Genomic DNA, 20,206 nt, shown 5'->3' with positions numbered 1-20,206 from the left:
ACATCAAAACAACTTTCCGTAAAACATTAAAACATTACAGTACATCATTAATAATACAATAACAGATAACAACAACATTGGGAGTTCAATTATTTCAGTCATGGGGGGCATCTGGGGGGCCAGCAGATGTTCCGAGTTGGTCAGCCACATGTGAATGCCTGGTGGAGGAGCTCCCTTTTGCAGGCCCTGCAGAACTGTGGAAATTTGGGCAGGGCCCTGATCTCCCCAGGGAGCTCATTCCACCAGGTGTGGGCCAGGACCGAGAAGGCTCTGGCCCTTGTTGAGGTCCAACACGCTTCTCTGGGGCCAGGGATCCTCAGCCAGTTGGAGGTGGCGGAGTGTAAGGCTCTTTTGGGGGTATAGGCAGGGAGGCGTTCTCTCAAATACACTGAGTCTAAATCACGTATGGTCTTACAGGTGATTACCAGAGCTTTATCCAGAATTCAACTGGGAACCAGCCAAGTTGCTGGAGTACTGGCTGGATGTGGGATCTCCATGATGTCTTAGTGAGAATCCTGGCTACATCATTCTGGACCAGTTGTAATTTCCAGATCAAGGATGAGGGTAGGCATGCGTAGAGCGAGTTGCAGAAATCCAGCCTAGAGGTGACCGTTGCATGGATCACTGTGACTAGGTGCTCTGGGTCCAGGTAGGGTGCTAGTAGCTTGGCTTGGCGGAAGTGGTAGAATGCCAGCTGCACTACCTTTGTGACCTGGGCTTCCATTGTAAGGGAAGCATCCAGGATCACGCCCAGGTTCCTGGTGGAGTGCATTGCTGAGAGCAGCACACCATCCAGGATGGGCAGACATGCTTCCTCCAATGGTCCCTTCCTACCCAACCACAGGACCTTCAGGTTGAGCTTCAGGTGACTCTACTTGATCTATTTTGTCACTGCTTCCAGACATCTGGCTAAGGTTTCTGAGGGAGAGTCAGGCGGTCATCCATCAAGAGGAAGACCTGGGTGTCATCTGCATATTGGTGGCAACCCAGCCCAAACCTCTGCACCAGCTGAGCCAGAGGTAGCATGAAGATGTTAGATAAGATAGAAGAGAGGACTGTTCCTTGTGGACCTCCACATGTGAGCTGGTGTCAGTTAGATACTCTTTCTCCTATCGCTACTCTCTGTCTGCGGCCCCAGACACAATCACAATTAACACAATCACATCTCACTCACACTGAGGAAAGTCATAGTCAACCACAAAGTCCAGTTAGATAACCAAATTACAAACTTGGATTACATCATGCACTCCTTATAACCGAACACCAGGTTTGAAGAATTTCACCCACTTCTGGGCATCAGATAGCAACACCAATATACATGTGTGAATATATCATAAATAACATGACACATTCAGAGTTGTTGCAAACAGATTTGTCACATTGTCAACTTGCCTGCTCAGTACAAGACAAAGATTTTTGATGGTCTAATCTTAAACAGTGTCAGGCTGTTCTAAATCCACTGAAATCAGAGTTAGGACAGTTCCTGTTTCCAATCTCCATTAGGGTTCTAACCTGGTAAGGCACTGCCTTTTATTTACAGGATTACTGGCAAAGGTGATAATGAAGCCGTTGTTGAATCTAGATGTACCTACTCAGAATGTGACAGTAAAATGGGCAACTACCAGTTCACACACATTCTCTGTCATGGCTCCTGCCTTGTGGAATGGTCTGCCTGAAGAGGTCAAGAAGGCTTCCATACTTCTGTAACTCTGCAGAATGTATAAAACTGAAAGATTCAGGAGGGTTTTAAATAAAGGTTTTAGAACCATAGCAGAATGGAACAGCCCAGCAAAGTTCCTTTGTAATCGAATAGAACTGTAGTTTACTGCAGTGGTTATTAAGGGTGTCATTTTTTATTTCATTGTCTTGTCTTTGTAATTCCCCTTCTGAATATTTTTTAGAATTTAGGCTGTTTGCTGATTGTATTATTTTATAATTCCAGGCCTATGGCAGTGTTCATTGGATATCTTATACCATATTTACATCGTTTTTCATCCTGTGATCCAGCTGGAATCTCAATGAGAGGTGAGCTAAATAATAAAGAATGTGCCATTGAGTCTTAGCCAGACTTGGATAAGCAAGAATTTTCATGAGAACCCATGGGAAGAGTTAAGGGCATGTCAGTTCCTGCCTGGCCTAGGATGCCAGGGAATCTGTGGGCTGCATAGTGTGCAGGCCACATGCAGCCCATGGATTGTAAGTTGTGCACCTCTGCATGGGTTCCTTGAAGGTAGGAGAAATCCAAATGCTGTGATCCACCTGTAAAAGAATTATGACCACACAATGGGACTATGACCTATGTCAATCAATCAATCAAACTTTATTACAGTCATTCAGACCAAGTTATATGAAGTCGATACATAAGAAACCAAAAGAATATGTAATACAATTTAAAACAGATCATAAAATAAAACTATGCTACTATGACCTATGTTTTGGGAAGCTTGGCCAGAGTAGCTTCATATTGCTCAGAGATTCTGAGAACTTCATGCAAGATGTGACCACCATCTGAATGTTTTTATTTCAGTACCCATTTAGTGTACAGTTGAACACCTCATATTGATGATTAGCCTTTGATGATTCAGCATTTTGATTAATCCTGCAATTGCACAGTGGTAACATTTAGCATGGTGGGCTTTCTAGGTGTCTGCTGTTGAAGCATGTTCATAGTTAACTAGCTTGCTTTGGCTATGTAAAACCCAGAGTTATCATGGACTGGTTAGACCCCATTTCAAATGCATTTTGTTAGAGTCTCGATTGATCAGACTGCAGCATTCAATGTGCGGATGCATACTTAGAGTCAACTGGCAGTGATGAACTACAGTTTCTGGGTGGCAGTGCAGAAATGTATCAGTCCAATTAATACAAATGAATACAGGTCTTCTTGGCTTTAAGATTCATTGACAAAACAAAATGTTTAATCCTGGAACACTAGACACAACCACACCATTTTCTCAATACAACAGCCTAGCAGGATCAAGACAGCATGGGAAACCACCTGCTTTGTAAGATCAGATTTTTCATCACAGTTTGGCACACTGCACAAACAGATGGGGAAGGGGACAGTCATGGCAAACTGTTTATGATTTGGACCTAACAAGTACTGAGTTAGCCAGACATGATATGCAGGGAAAGAGTAGAGTGACAAGGCACTCATACACCCCTCCGCATTCAGGGGAGGATTAAGACATATATTTAAAAAATGATTGCAAACATAATGGATGAAGGAGTGATGAGTAAAACAATATAATCATGCAGAGAAGAACAGCATTTTCAATCCAATTTCAAACATTACAACCTCCCCACCAAAAAAACAACAACCTTCTATGGAGGAGGAGAGACAATGATCTGCTTGCATTTTTTAAATAGTTGTGAACAGAAGGATGATAGATCATCTCTGTTATCGCTTGGTGTTTTGTGCTAAATATCACTTAAAATGTAATTGTGGACTATATGGTTGGGTACAAAGCACTACACAACTCCCTCTGCATGCTTAGAAGGTTTTGGGGAGTTCTTTAAAAAGAAAAATCATCCTACTTGTGAAAGCTAGTGTCCAACATACACGTATCCCAATTTAGGATTCTGTGCTGTCACTAGTTTTGAATTTATCTTGGTCAAGTTTGGTAGTATAGGTGCTCATTGTACATGGGACTAATAGAAGAATGTAACCTTGACATTGCAAGATATTTAGAGCATAGTACTTTTTTTCTCTTGTAATTTGTCAGTAAAGCTCTAGTGATATCTACTCTCCTAGAGACATGATTGCTGATAAACTGCAGAGAGGCAGGAGGTGTCTCCAGGGAGTTCGCACTCTGTGGCTTCATATTCTCTCCCACTTCATCTAATTTCTACCCTGGGGAATATGACAAAGATTGGTTCTACCTGTGAAATTTCCATAAGTACCTTACTAAGTGCTATTAAATCCACGGAACAGGAATTTGATGTCGAATTGGACACTTAGGCTCCACGAATTGCAAGAAAACTAGATGATAAAAATGAAAATGCTTAGAGGAACTATCTCAGCTATAAATGTTCAATGGGACATTTTAGAAAATTGTGAGGGATAGTTTTGCTCTGGATGAAGAAAATCTGCCTTTCCTCAGAGGCCATGGAGAACCAGCAGAGAAGCAGAAATGTCATGTCAAATAAGCCTTTCTAGGACGAAGGTGACATTGAAATGTTGTAGCTAGGGATGTGCATTCAGGTGCAGTATTTCTGGTCTGCATTACACACACACACACACACACACACACAAATATCTTATTGCATTTTTTCAGATATTTCCAGATGCCCAGATGGTATCCAGGACTTTTTGGGATAATTGTAAATGGATCTCCAAAATGCCAGAAATATTGGAAAATGTACAGAAATATCCAGGGCCAGCATTTTATAGGTTCCAGGACTGTTCTTCTTCAATACTGCATATCTATGTCAGTGTCTTCTTGCTAGGCTTAGTTGCTAACTTGGTTTGGCTTAGATTCTCTAGTATGACATTTGTTCTATTGATCTTGCAACAGTGCCCCTTGCTTAAGTTGGTTTGACTTGGATTTTATGGCTTGACATTGGTTTTATTGGGTTTGTCACATTGGCCATCAATTAAATTGGATTATCTGGTTGGATATTACATGTGTTGAGCTTGTTGGTTTTGCTTGCATTTATTCAGTGGTTGCTCTTGTGTATTTGTTTATCAGCTTCTTTGTCCTGGAGAAAGAATGAAATTTCCTCAACCACCCATACCATGAGACAAAGAGGATGGCTGGGGGCACTTTGGTGGACCCCTTGACCCAATTCACTTTAAACTCGAGTATATAGTGGACAGGTAGGGACAGGTACTTGCAATTTTGGTGTCATTTCCTTGAAAAACAGCAAGAATGCCCCATAAGAAATAACAGATACCAAAATTTCAGAATTATGAAACAAAACCAACTCAAATTCCCAAAGAGTATAAAAGGACCCAAATAAATTGGAATATTAAATTCATTTCATTCTTATAATCCAAGTCTGAAAAACACAGATTTTTTTTCTAGGTGCACATCCCTAGTTGTAGGGCTTTTCAATCTCCCTTTCCCTGCTTCCCTGGTTACAGTAATAAACAACTTTTTAGAAGTAGATTCCTATTTACTTTGAGCTTTGTGCTCAGCCAACAAACCTCTTGCCACATATACTGTTTCAGATGTTAAGCTGTTGTCAACTAAGCTCAGGACACTTTGAAGAAGCCGGATTGGCAGTTTTCCTTATCCCCGCTTGGTGATTGGTGAAAATCTAGCTGTTTCATTAAACCTTTGGAAAGCTGGAATTTTGGCTTGTTGCCTGATTCCTTTCATTCTTTTGTTGCTGTCAGCTTTTAGATGTTAATTTTAACTTGTTTTAACAAATGTGAGATTGCTCTATATTGAGCGAGATCAATGGTTGACCAAGCTAAGTATTAAAAGACATAGCCAGTGGATGAGCGATAAGAGTTGTGAGTGTCCTGCATAGTGCAGGCGGTTGGACTAGATTAGCCATATAGTCACTAGATGACCCAGGAGGTCCTTCCAAACCTATTATTCTATGATTCTATAATTTCCTATCACTTTCTATCTAAAATTCTATCAACTAAGCATACCAGGGATTCAGTCTAAGACTTTCTGCATAAGAACATGACAAAAGACCCGCTGCATCACATCAGTGGTTCACCATCGCTTTTCAACCTCTTTTTAAGGCTAGCACTATGTCCTCCAGCAGTGAATTCCATAGTTGAATCACTCATTGAGTGATTGTCCAACAACTTTAGAGGGTGAACATGAGTCCTAGTACTATAGGAAGGGGTGGGAAGCTCTCTCTATCCACTCTCTCTACCCCATGCATAATTTTATAAACCTCTATCGTGTCTCTTCCTTAGCTATCCTTTTTCTAAACTAAAAAGACCCAGACACTTCAGCATTTCTTCACATAAAAGGTTTTCCAACCACATGATTACCTTGGTTTCCCTCTTCTGTATTTTTTTCTAGCTCTGCAATATGCTTTTTGAGATATGGGGAAGCAAACTGTAAAAAATATTCCAAATGAGGGGGCAACATCATTATAAAGAAGGGGGTGGTAGCCTAGTGCCCATTGTATTCAGGGATATAACAGGCTTTTCTGCTATTGTGTGTGTGTGTGTTTGTATATAGATACTTATTAGGTTCAACTCACAACAGAACTGAAACAAGGATTTTCATATCAAAACAACTGCAAATAAAAAATTGCAACCATCTCTAACTTTACAATGTTTTTTTTTCCTAATGAGAGACTATATTGTCTTTTTTTCTGTTTAGGGGATATATTAGAATAAATTCCTTTCTAAACTGTTACAGTTTGAAAAATTGCTTCAGGGAGCACTCAGAGAAAAAAAGGTACAATGGAAAAAGTTGTTTTTCTATAGAAATAAAAGAGATCTTGAACTATCATGTTTCATGTGGGAACTTTTCCTAGGAGGCAAAATGTCATATCTGTGAAAATATATAACATATAATAACAACATTTCAGAGTGCAATAATAAACATAAAACAGTTTTTGATTGTCTAAATCGCGCAGCAAGTGCTGAAAGCAAACGGAATGTATATTGCAATACAAATCTATCCAGTTAAGTATCTCAGAAAATGACAGACTGCTGTGTAAAATGGTGGGTTCCAAGTTTACTAGTTGCTTTTTATTGAATGGCCTTATAAGAAACTGCAGAGGAGGAAATAAGGAAGAGCAACCATCATACACATGGACAATTAGAATATGCAGAACACAGGGGTCATGAATTTTCACCATGTGTTTTTAAGCTTTTGCCAATGGCTGCTAGAATTCCCAAACATATCTTATATTCTAAACACCAAATTGTCAAATCTTTGGAAATTTAAATCTGGTGAGTAGAACTGTAAGTGGGCAAGACTAATCTTTCTACAAATTTGAAAAGGCACCCAGGTTTGCAGAAAAAACCCACCTAAACTATGGAGTTTTTCAAATGAAAATCATAGGATTGCTTGTAGCTTTTTTATTTTTATTTTTAAGATTCTCTCGATGGATGTTGCTAGGCTACCACAGTATTCCAAGCTTGGTTCTGTCAGTAAAAGGCAAAGGTCATAGCCCTTTCCAGAACCATTTTGGCCTTTGAGGGAAGACTCATTAGGGCCAGGCCAGGCTAGAATTGCCAATCCCTGGTTGGAAAATGCCTAGAGATTTTGTAGTGGAGGCTGAGGGCTGGTGGTAGCAGGGTTTGGAGGGGGGAGAGATGTCAGCTGAATATGATACTACAGAGTCCACCCCCAAACCTGACCCTTCTAAGGCTCCACACCCAAATCTCCAAAAATCTCCCAACCTGGAGCTGGTAATTCTAAGGGGAATTTATCTCTTTAGTTAGGAGATCCACTGTGATTCCTGAAGAGCTGTCATTGCCACTCTTGCTGTGTGGGGGTGGGAGAGCAAGTGGGCAACCGTGACAGGAGAGCTGCCATTACCACTGTTGCTGTGCAGGGCGGGAATCAGGGGGCAGCTATAAGAGTTATGGGGAGCCAGAAAGTGATTGGGGAAGAAAGGGAGAGAAGGAGTGATGAGAGGGAGAGACATAAAAACAGAGACAGTGATGAGGTGGGGTCAAAAAGAGAGAGGAAGTGACAGGTATGGAGCAGAGATAGAATACGAAAAGGAGTGGCAGGAAGAGAATGAGTGTAAGAGAGGTAGGGGCAAAGGGGAGGAGGAAAAGGTGGAGGAAATGGGATAGCTACCCCAAAGGTTCTTGTGGGTCACCACTTGTTTCATATACAACCACCATCATGAGTGTGGAGCACATCACTGTTCACTGACAAATACATGGACCATCGGTTAGGAAGTATTTGTTTTCCACATTCTCACTCTATGTGTTCATGAAAAAAACAAAATTTGGCATCCACAACCCATCTCCACTTGCACACGCAGAGCGGCATGCAAAGGATGGCATGCACATTAGGCATCCTTAATGGAGTCAATGGAGTCCAGCAGGGACTCCATCAGGTATGAGTTTGCCATCCTTTGCATGCTGCTGTGGGTGTGCCAGCAGAGATGGGTTGTGGATGCCTATTTTTTTTAAAAAGTCAGTGCACAGAGAGATATAATGTGCTCCCTCTCTGTTCTCAAAATGCCAATAGTCCCATAGTCTCATACACTAAATATTAGACCCATCAGGAAAGTATATCACAAATCGAACTCCTAAGGTAGTAAATCCAAAGCAATTCTGCTTGAAAGTATATCCAGGAGAAACCCTCACCGTATGAAAATAATGGGGGGAAATTATTTTGTGGCAATTTTACCATATCAAAAAGTAACATGAGAATCAGATTTCCGATAAAGCATGCTGTTCATCCATTTCTCAGCCAATTTTGCTTCATCTGCCCTTTTTGTGACAGAGAATTCTGACCATAAATCCAGCATGTCGAAAGCTTATGCTGCATTGCTTTTTATTATTATTGCAGCAATGTTCTCTGTAGTTCAGTTTTTGGACTACAGACATAACTGCCAGGGAAATTTACAATGGATTCACTGCATTTTATAGCTCAGCTAGCACTATAGTTTCGTTAAAGACTTAACACTTATCCTTTGACTTCAGTTTAAAATCAAATAGTTTGTGATCTTTCCTTCAATAAAGACTTTTGAAGTCAGGGGTTATTGGGATACAAGACATCCAATAAAAACTAATTTCACATGCAGTTTTCTAAGAAGATTGGGTTCAGCATAATTTCCATTTCAGAATATATTCCACATCCCCTGTGTACAAGAATTCATGGGAACATACTCCCTGCCTGCTCAGATTTGTTGCAAATTCTCCTTCCACTTATTGTCCTGGCTGATCATAGAATCATAGAATCATAGAGTCGGAAGGGGCCATACAGGCCATCAACGCAGGATCAGCCCAAAGCATCCTAAAGCATCCAAGGGTAGCAGGTGAAGTTTCAAGGGTGACTAAAATCTGAGAGAGAGAAAAAAAGGAGCAGCAGTAGTTACCTTAAGGTAGAGGTCTTAAGGAAATCTAGAGGTAGTTGGCTAAACAACCACTCAGGAGAAGAAAATCTAGAGCTAGATCAATGAATTTTACCAGGCTCAACAGAATTCTGGACATCTCCCAGGAAGTAGATAAATTAGGCAATCTCTAAAGAAAAACTTATGTCTATATAACAGTGCAAGTCCTGCTTGAGAAATGGATGTCTAAAGGAACTGAGATTTGGGGGAAAGACCTATTGTTATTATTGTTATTATTGTTATTATTGTTATTATTGTTATTATTGTTATTATTGTTATTATTGTTATTGTATTTATATGCCGCCTCCCCCTGAAGGCTCGAGGCAGCTTACATAACCCCATCCCCTAAAATCCATAAGATAACAATAAGTTCCAATAAAATTACAATAGTTGGCAACCAATTGGTCACAGTAGCAATAATGATGGCTTAGTCTTACTTACATATTTTGGGGAAAGAACTAAGGGAAGCAGATTTCAAGCAGGTCAGATTAATCATCTGAAATTAAGGGCCATTCCGCACAAGGGAAATATAGCACAATTGTTACCTGATGCTGACCATTTAAATTTGTGGTTTTAGATGATGACATTAGCTTCCCACAGTCTATCAGCGCTCATGTCGGAACTTCTGCCAACTTGTAGGGATAGCAGGGTAATCGGGGAAAATTGGATTCAACTTGGCAATATAATGACTGATTCCGCAATCATCCGCCATGTTACAGTCAGGAGGGGACTTCAGTTTTTGTAACTCTAGGGAGATGTCCCTCCCTTGCTCCTGCCACCATGGCTTCCGGGGACGAGAGGCAGGTGTTTTTTAAAAATGGAGAATGCTGAGTAGCAAGGCATACTTGCAAGTCTCTCCAGAACCCTTTCAATTATCTGGTTGGCCCCTTGCTCTATACGTGAGCTAGCCAAGGCTGATTGGTTGTCCAGTTAATTGGCAGGCCCGAGGTGGGAGGGGGAGAGGGAAGTTTGTGGCATTTTCATTGCAAGAACTGGAAGTAGGTGAGGAATGCTGGAGGAGAAACAGTCCTGCTAGGAAAACAGTTTTTGGCCAGGTGTGAAATGACAATGGAACGCTACAATACACAGCAATGGAATATTCAGTGTTGATTACAGATTTCTACCAGCTGTGTGGAATGTCCCTATGTATACACACTTCATTTGGGATTATATTTCAACCACAGGACAAATTACCCATGCATTTAGTAGTAAAAGTGTTCCACTTTCCTGTGGTGTCAAAAGGAATTGTATTTCACAGTACTAAAACAGCCAGAACTTGAAAACACACTTTAACATGAGGCAGAATGCTTCTTATGTATACATTTAGAGCATCTCTAGCATGCTAGGGAGCCATCCTGCTACATCATGAACCTCACAAACTGAATTGATTCATTTAGCCCAAAAGAGTTTGAGAGGGTCTGGGATGTGTGAACTGGGCACATCATGAACTAATACAAACTGAGCCACATTTTTCCCAGCTCATGCTAGGGCTCATTCACAATTCAGCAGTGCCCAGATAATTTTAACAGCACAGAGAAGTGAGGAAATGATGACTTCCTTGTTTTCCCTCTCTTGTTATAAACCAGACGGCACTGCTGGAAGTTGAATGAATGAGCAAGTGGGCTGGTAGAGGTGCTCAGGGTTTTGTGGAAGTGCATTTAGCTATGGGTTCTGACAGCTGCCGTTGCAGTCACCTGAAGGCTCTGAATGAACATTAACAGGTTCATAAACAGCTGTGAGCACTAGACCCAAGAAGCAAGCAGAATCTGCCACACATTTGGATATCCCCGAGGAGAACATAGATACATTTGTTACTCATCTGTAAGCAGGATCACTTCACACAAAAAACTTGATACTCCTCATGTTTCTAGAGTTTATTACCTGGTCTGGAATGCAAATGTGTGCATATTGTGATGGTCAGATCTACTATAAATCACAGAACATTTTGTTCCTTTGTGGCTTAGAATGTAAAATGAGAATCTGCACATGGGAGTCAATGATCAGAATGATCATACATTTTTGTAGGGTCAAGCTCAGATGTTCATTCAGTGACATTGTGGAGAACTGCCCTCCACTCTAGCATTCATCCCAAAATATTTCACGGTTTGGTGCTCTACACCCTGACATGCTCCAAAAATCTTTGTGCTAGTGAAAGATTGACAAATGGAATACTACAGGGAAGGAGTTATTTGGCTCTCACAAGTATCCAGCACTAAAGTGCATAAGATATGCTAACAGACTTAGCTGGCAGAGGAATAATGTCTACTAGAAGAAGAAGAAGAGTTGGTTCTTATATGCCGCTTTTCCCTACCCGAAGGAGGCTCAAAGCGGCTTACATTCGCCTTCCCATTCCTCTCCCCACAACAGTCACCCTGTGGGGTGGGTGAGGCTGAGAGAGCGCTGATATCACTGCTCGGTCAGAACAGTTTTATCAGTGCTGTGGCAAGCCCAAGGTCACCCAGCTGGCTGCATGTGGGGGAGCGCAGAATCGAACCTGGCATGCCAGATTAGAAGTCCGCACTCCTAACCACTACACCAAACTGGCTCCTAACCACTACACCAAACAGCTTGGCTAGAATGTCTTGCCTAAGTGGCATGGGGCACCAAATACTAGAAACTAGCTTTTCTGGGGGGAGGGGTAAGAAAAAAAAAGTCTGATTCACATAGGTGATAGGGACACAGAGGGAATACATTCCCTTAACATGAGGGAGGAGAGGGACTCCAACTCACCCCATTTTGGGCCATCAAGGAACCCCTACACCAGGATTCTATCTTGATTGCAATCATTACCACGTGGAGTTAACATTGGCAGTAGCCCAGACAAAGTCTCTAAGGTAATGATGGACTTCGAACACTTTATGTGCAAGAGTAAATTTCCTGCAGTAAAATAACATCAGTTAGGGTATGTCTAGAGCTCAGGGATTCTGGATTAAATATATTTTTCTTAGGTATCTTTATTCAAGTTACTTGTATGCGGAACATGTGTGCTATCTGCATATACAAGCTTATACATTGAATAAAACTTTGGGATCTTATAGCTATGTTGATCTTTGTTGGTCTTTGTTGAGCCTCTGGATTCAAAGCAGATTCTACTGCTTCAGCGCAAATGGCTGCCCACCTGAATCTATGTGTGTTCATTGCCATTTTTTTAAATTACATTTTAAAATGTTTAAATTGCTATAAGTTTAAGAACATAAGAAAAGCTCTGTTGGATCATACCAATAATCCATCTAGTCCAGCATTCTCTCTCACACAAAAGACAACAACAACAGGACATAGAGGCTGAATACTTCAAGTTTGTTCTCTGAACCCCCTCCCAAAATCTCCATGTTAACAAAGATGACAAGGGGTGAGGGTCTGTGGCTGTTTGCTAGACCTTTGCATACCTGGCATGCACAAATAAGAAAAGCCACCCTTGTATTAATGAGCGAAGAATGAGATATTAGTTAGGTAATTGTGAATATGAGGTCCTTTTAGCACACATTGGTCCTTTTAGCCGAAGATAACCTGAGATCAGTAGGTGATAGTGAGAATACCCAGATAGAAGGCAGCTACCCCACAAGGAGCAAGTAAAGACAGGAAAACTTGGGAGGTAGAGAACTGGGACAACCCCCCCCCCCCCAAGGACCCAAGTGGAGTAGGGCTAGTGGGAGAAAGTTTGATTTCATTGTCTTGGGCTATGAACTCCAGTACCCTGACCTGGATGGCCCAGGCTATCCCAGTCTTGCAAGATCTCAAAAGCTAAGCAGGGTTCTCCCCAGAAAGGTTAAAGAAACAATATCAAATTGACAAGGACTTTGTTTAGCTCAACCAACAGGTCAGACCTCTACATCCTGAATGATCCAGTTATGGGAAATATCCCTGGGGAGTTTACCTACTGGCCAGGATGAGGGGAAGGCAGTACCATTGATCTGTTTTTTATTTTACTTGACCTGCTGGGCTCAGTGGCTCATTTAAAGGTGGAGACATGCTTAGATAGTGATCATTTGCCAATAGTTCTACCTCTAAAAACAAGGAACGAGATAGCTTATCTAGCAGAGAAGCTAACCTGGATTCTTCCCATAAAACACTCAAATGGACTGGGAAGGAAAATAAGCGTACTACAGAACTGCTCAACTCACATACAGCCTCCCAGTTATGCACTAAGATGATAATGGCAGACTCGCAGCTCTACATAAAACATCTCCAAACACATTGACTTCCACAGACTTAGAAAGGTTTAATTCTACTAATGGTTAGAACAAACATGAACACATATGATGTCGCCTTGTACTGAATTAAACCATTGGCCATCTGACAAGTGAGGACCCCTCTCAGGCATGGAGCTTTCACATCACTAATTGCCTGGTCCTTTCAACAGAAGATGTTGTGGTATTGCATCTAGGATGTCCAGTAGGCAAAGAAGAGGCTCTTTCATTGAGCCCCTATGCCAGATTCTACTAGAAATGGCTTGTGTTATTATAACAACCTAAGTATATACCATTACATGATATCTATCAAAATATGACCAAATGTTTGATTTTTTGGTAAGAAACAAATGTTGCCAAATAACAGCTGCCAGATATATTTCATACTGAAATCAAACATCAAAGGAAAATAAAGAATATTTAAAGCAAATGTAGTTGTAGGTCAACTTCTTAACATTTAATAAATATTCATTCAGTGTTCACCTTGAGAAAGCCTGGTTCAGTGAAAGATCACAGTATTTGAATGTGGAGAGCCGCAGGGACCTCCTGGCTAATGGACACTAGGCATCATGGCTCAGAAAGACCTTTGTTTGTGAGTTTGGGGAGTGGGTGAACCAGTGGTTTGACTCAGCTTCATATATCCACATTCAGATATGCATAGAACGTCTACTGAATATTCAGCATTAAAATTCGCAGAAGAGAATATTTTACAATAAATTATTTTTAGCATTAGAGATTGCTAGAGGCATATGGCTGGAAATTTAAGACATATGGCTTTTGATTTGGGAAGGGAGAAGAGCTGAGTAGCAGAGGCTTCAAACTGTGGGTCACGAGGGAGTCAAAACTGCATAAGGCCCCAGTGTGTTCACTTATGTATATTATGGGAATTTGATTCCATTCTGATATTATGGGTGAGTGGGGCACAGAGCCTAATGATTTAACAACCACTGGAAGAGGGCCTCAGAGACTGGCCACACTCCCATTTATGACTGAAAAGCTTTAGTTAATGATATACATTTATGCCAAACTGGTAAAACATTATCTTCAAGCCTTAATTCACTTTGGACAAAAGGACAAAAAGCACTGTGGAATGGATTTTTGAGTCTGTCTGAAATTGGTTCTGGCTGAAATGCTGCTTTCTCCAAAAAAATCTTGGCTGTCTGGTTTCTAAATAATCTTGGCTAGCTTATTTTTGTCCATTTAGGAGAGAGGGAAATAGGACAATTTTATACAGAGATCTGTAGAATAAATGGGTCAAAGAGAAATTAATAGGCATCATCCCACTATCTTCAATGTTGTCTTGCCTACCTGAAATAGTCAACAATTCCATATTGCGTCCTGTTGCACTGTGAATAGAATAATGTCTATAATTATCTATTTGTTTGTTTTGGCAGCCGTTGATTCTTAAGGATGGAACGTGGCCAACAGAGGGACCACGGACTCTATGATGATCATGAATCAGACTGCTACGTACTGAATCTATTACACGCTTACTGATTGCTTTACTGATTACAGTCAGTTCAGACTGGATTTTGCAATATCTCCTGAGAACAGGGGTTTTTTTAGTCTTTGCAGTGGCATGTCAAAGTGAATCCAATCTGACTTTAATGTGAGAATAAGGACAGTTGCTGAAAACTATGGCTCGGGAGACCAGATCCCAAATGCCTGAAATAATTTACTTTCTTTGGTCAATGTTATCAGCTACATTAACCCATCTGCTGAGAATGTTCCTTCCTGTCACTAAGATGACAGTAAGTTGATTCATGGGTGTTGTGACATGTCATTTATATCGACTGAGGGGATCCACAAAATCTCCTATGAATTTGGGGATCCAGGGTTAAACTGAACCAACCCTTCAGTTACCAGATGTTCTAAAAGTAGTGGGTATATAGGTTTTGGGTTTGTAACTGTGAGGTTAGTTTTGTGGTGCACAAGTAGAATATGGAGATTACTGAGATAGGAATTATATTGTAACAATAGAGAAGGTTTAGTTATTTACAAGTAGGTTTCAAGGAACAGATCAGCAGCACAGGTCTCCAGACAGTCCAAAGAGATATCTGGCTCAATTTAGGCTTTCTTTAATTCTTCCAAGTATAAATGGGCTTTTACTGATTAGACAGCTATAAGGTAGAGGTCCACAGACCCAAGCAGGACTTGAAAGCTGCCAGCAGCAGTTCAACCTGCACTGAATTAGATGTCAGAAAGCCCTGGCTCACCAGTAGACAGTGGAGAAGAAGGGGTGTTAACTGAGGTTCCTGGTAGTCAAGGTCCAGCTGCTATATCACCAAAGCTCTATTTCCATGGCAAGCTTGGCAGAATGATTCTTTAAAAAGGCAAATTCTTCTAAACCAGCTCACTGCAGTAAAAAAGACAAATGCTATGGTACAAATATTAGGAAGGGGATTGAAAACAAATCAGCTAGTATTATGGCTCCTGTATAAATCTTTGGTGCAGCCTCTTTCGGAATACTGTGTACAGTTCCATTCACCACATCTGAAAAAAAGATATTATAGCATTGGAAAAGGTTCAGAACTGATTACAGGGATGGAACACTTTATGAAGAAAGGTTAAAGAGGTTAGTGCTCTTTAGCTTGGTGAAATTACAACTGAGGGGGTGACATGATAGAGGTTTACAAAATTATGCATGGGACAGAGAAGGTAGAATAAGAGGTTTTTTTATACCTTGCTTTTCACTATCCAAAGGAGTTTGAAAGCAGCTTACATGCACCTTCCTTTCCTCTCCCCAAAACAGACACCCTTTGAAGTAGGTGGGGCTGAGAAATCTCTGAGAGAAACTGCTCTGTGAGAACAGCTCTAACATGACTGTGACTAGCCCAAGGTCACCCAGTTGGCCGTGTGTGGAGGAGTGAGGAATCAAGCCCGGCTCTCCAGAAGCTGCCACTTTTAACTACTATAACAAGCTGGCTCTCAGGTAGAGAAAGAAGTATTTTTCTCCCTTTACATAAACTCAAATGTACTCACTGAAATTAATGAGCAGCAGATAAAAGGGAATATTTCTTCATCCAAAGAGTAATTAACATGCGGAGTCCATTGCCATAGGAAGTCATGGCAGCTACAGTAGTTGGCTCCAAGAGGGGATTGAATAAACATATGATGGACCAGAGGTTCATCACTGGCTGTTATCTACAAGGTATAAATGGAAAACTATGTCTGGCGCAGCAATTCTCGGTATTCTTGGTGCTTGGGTGGCAACAATGGGAGTGCTTCTGAAGTTTTGGCCCCACTGGTAGACCTCCTAATGGCACCTGGGTTTTGGCCACTATGTGGCAGTGTTGGATGGGATGGGCCATTGGCCTGATCCAACATGGCTTCTCTTATGTTCTTATATAGTAATGACCAGGTAGACTTGGTCAAAAGCAGTTCAGTGCATGATGACTTCACATGCAATCAAGCTTTGCTATGTCATCGATTTCCACTGTTTTAGCCCTCTGTCTTATACCTTTTTGCCATTCCTGGCTACTTCGAATTTGCATAAATTCAACACAACAGGTTCTCTCTCCTTCGGATGTATGATTCTCTGATTATGACACCCTTTTCAAAGATGCTGAGTCTTGCCTTTTTTAGCTTTTATATTTTGCAATGCATTTTTATCCATTCCCCAAAATAAGCCATGTCTTTATGACCTCAATTGCATCATCTTTCTTGGTGAATACTGTGTATGTGTCAGCAGATCTGCTAATTTGTGCTTTCTTCACCTTCTATATTTAGGAATAATTCTCAGCTTCTGTTGCTTATACTGACTTTCCTTTTGTGGGATGAGTACCTAATATCAAACAATAGTCCATTACTTTTTTCTAAAGCACTTCCTAAAAATCTAAATGTAAATTTGCTCTTTCCCCAGTTCGGAGAGCAAGCACCTTGCCTTCAAAGTCCCCACCACAGGAGGCAACATACCTGGGAGCCAATGGATGTTCACCTCTTTTTGGCATTCCCAGCCCCTGGCCTCCCAGTCAGGTAGGCTGCAGTTTGGTGTAGTGGTTAGGACTGCGGACTTCTAATCTGGCATGCTGAGTTTGATTCTGCACTCCTACCTCACCTACCTCACTGGGTGTGTGTTGTGGGGAGAGGCTGTCTCAGCCTCACCTACCTCACTGGGTTTCTGTTGGGGAGAGGAAAGGGAAGGTGACTATAAGCCGTTTTGAGCCTACTTCAAGTAGAGAAAAGTGAAATATAAGAACCAACTATTCTTCTTCTTCTTCTTCTTCTTCTTCTTCTTTGTAGCCTGGTCGCATAGGCCCATTATGCATGGCCGCCGAAACGGTGATTTCAGGTCACATTGAAAATGCGGAGGGGGAAGAAGCGAAGCAAACCGCTTATGTACGGGACAGGACACAAAGGCGGCAAAACCCAGAGTAACCAATTATGCATGCGGTGACCCTGGTGCCGCTTCGGGTTGCGCCCCAGTCACCTGGAAGCTGCGCTTTCTTCCACATTTCACTAATGCGGCTTTTTCGGCAGCATGCACTGAATCTGCAGCCAGTTGCAGCTGGCACCGTGCGTTATTGGTGATTTTAGTCGCTGCCATTCCACCCCGAATGTACGCTATTGCCCCTGTGCATAATGGGCCATATGGAGACTCCCATGTTCCAAGGAACCCCAGTACACAAACGGGCTCCTTGACCAACAGAGCTGCGTATTCCTTGTTATATTTGCATCATTGGTCAATTGTTTTCAGTTGCAAATGATGCTTGCTAATGGCAAGTTTGCAAAGAGATCTAAAGGTTGGTGTACTAATGAACATTAGTTTACCATAATTGCTACCTTCCATTATGATCCTACATTCACCTGGTGAACTCATTCATAGTGAAGATATGTCATACACAGATTACTGTTACTTATTCTATTTAGCATTTTCAGTTTTCTTAAGAGATGGCCTCTTCTTTCTCTCTTTTTTGTTGCTCTTTCCTGTCTGTAGAAACCTCTTTTCCTACCTCATCCATCTTCTTGGACCTGAAAGCACCACCGATGAGAGCTTGTGTAGACATATGTTGCTGCCATCATTATATAAAAAAGGACACACAGTGTCCATAATATATGTCCTAGTTGTTATGGGAAATGTTCTCAGAATATGAAGAGCCCATAAAAGTAATAGATGGATGGCAGAGTCCAAAGTTTGGGGATTTTTCATGTGCCAGCTCTATGCATGTGAAAATTGGGACAATGACTTGTGCCTTTAGAATGCCTGTGTTTGCTATAGAAAAGATGGATGAACTGAATCTACTTTGACATTACATTTTGCAGCCCTACTCAATTCTTGACGAGTGCCGGACTTCCCATCAAGCAAGCAGAAACCATTTCTTTCTTTAAAGACATCAATCAAATGTATTTGCATTCCCTGTTGTTCTGGAGGGTCAGCTTCATGTTGAACCTAGATATAAAACCTCTCACAGTGTCCCTGGCTGCATTTGAAGTAAAAGTCTGACATGTGAGAAAAAATGTTGTTCTCTTCATGTAGCTTTATATGATTCATGTTCTCAGTATTGAGGATCTATTTTGGGTGAGTGTCAGGGAGATTTTTCTTTTCTGGAGAGGAAAAGACCACTACAAGAAGATAAAGTAGCTCATTTGTCAAAAGCATTGACAAATGTTGTGGTGACTGTGAAAATTCATATTGCAAAATGCAACAGGAAGAAGTCTAAGTTGTTTAAGGGTCATAGCAGGACTTGAAGAGGAATTGACTCTGAAATTTTTCATGAGTCAGAAGAAAGCAAGGAGGCAGTTGGCCTGCTCTGGGGTCTGAATAAATGCTACCAGCTTCACAGTCTCTGGATATTTTCAGTTACTGGGGGAGGGGGTGGGGAGGCACTCAGATGCTGTGTATATAAGACTGGAGTTGCACAGATGAAATTTAGCTTTAGAAATCAATGGTGGTGGCGGATGAAAGGGAGCTGATATAGCTCACCGTTGTTGAAGAAGAGTTGATTTTCATATCCTACTTTTCTTGACCTTAAGAAGTTGCAAAGCAGTTTATCATCTCCTTCCCTTCTTCTTCCTACAACAGCTACCTTGTGAGGCAGGGGGGACTGAGAGTTCTGAGAAAACTATAACTGGTCATGCAGCTTCATGTGAAAAAGTGGGAAGTCACCACATTCTCCACATCAGAGTTCACTGTTCTTAACCACCACACCACGCTGACTCTTGTATTACTGGAGAAGTTTGGGTTTTTTTTAAATCTCTTTTCCATCAAACTGTTCTTCAGTCAAAAATCCCACAGCTTTACCTGTGTTTTTTTTTCCTTACTTGGACTTAAAAAAAAAACAGGGGGGGGGGAATCGATTGTACAAATAACACATGGATAAGAGTTTAAAAACAATCAAAAGCCCCCCCCCCTTCAGTGCTGCGTAATCCATAATGGCACCAACATCCTGGAAATATCTTTCACAACTCAGTCACATGCTCCATTCATAGGTTTTCCCCAGAGTGTGGTGTTGGATCCTGTCAATTAACTGCGGCACCTTTTCTTTCTTGCAAGCTTATCATCTGTCTGTCTGCCCTCCTTTGTGGCTCAGGGTGGTTACCAAGAGCTTAATCCAATGTATTGAAAAATATATATATTTTAAAGCACATTCTTCTTCATGCTAGTGGATGCAATATGGAAAAAGCTACTTTCTTCGATCCTCTTCCATTACATATTGCTGGTTCTACAGCATAGTTGTGGTGGTTTTCCTACTCTGTTCCTGAGATCCTTGGCAGATTAACAGGGATTTTTAAATAAGGGCAATTGCTCATTCAATACATTTTCCATATAATAGGCAGCAGTCACAAATGAGAGCAGCTGTTTTATGGGTATATGTTTAGTTTCCACCGGAAAATAGCAAAGTACATACAACCTGGCCAGTGCTCAGAGCCAATGTGACACAGGGGTTATAACGTTGGATTCAGATTTGAAAAAGGGTTCTGTTACCCTGCAGGGGTGGGGAAACCTTTTGCTCCCATTGAGCCTCACAGCTCTGAGTGGTAGCAGGAGAAAAACAAACCCTGTGGCATGGTGTGTGGTG

At 41.3% G+C, this 20,206-nt stretch overlaps 1 long non-coding RNA gene across 1 annotated transcript; it reads left to right on the top strand.

Moving 5' to 3' along the window:
- Positions 1-769: 769 nt before the first annotated feature.
- LOC143842765 (uncharacterized) lies at positions 770-14,635 on the top strand. The gene is made up of 3 exons (XR_013233346.1): positions 770-865; positions 1,943-2,025; positions 14,582-14,635. It is a non-coding gene; the product is annotated as an uncharacterized LOC143842765 (long non-coding RNA).
- Positions 14,636-20,206: the final 5,571 nt, after the last annotated feature.

The sequence above is a fragment of the Paroedura picta genome, chromosome 8 (genome assembly GCF_049243985.1).
Source record: "Paroedura picta isolate Pp20150507F chromosome 8, Ppicta_v3.0, whole genome shotgun sequence".
Classification (NCBI taxonomy): domain Eukaryota; kingdom Metazoa; phylum Chordata; class Lepidosauria; order Squamata; family Gekkonidae; genus Paroedura; species Paroedura picta.
This window is presented reverse-complemented; position numbering and strand designations above follow the sequence as displayed.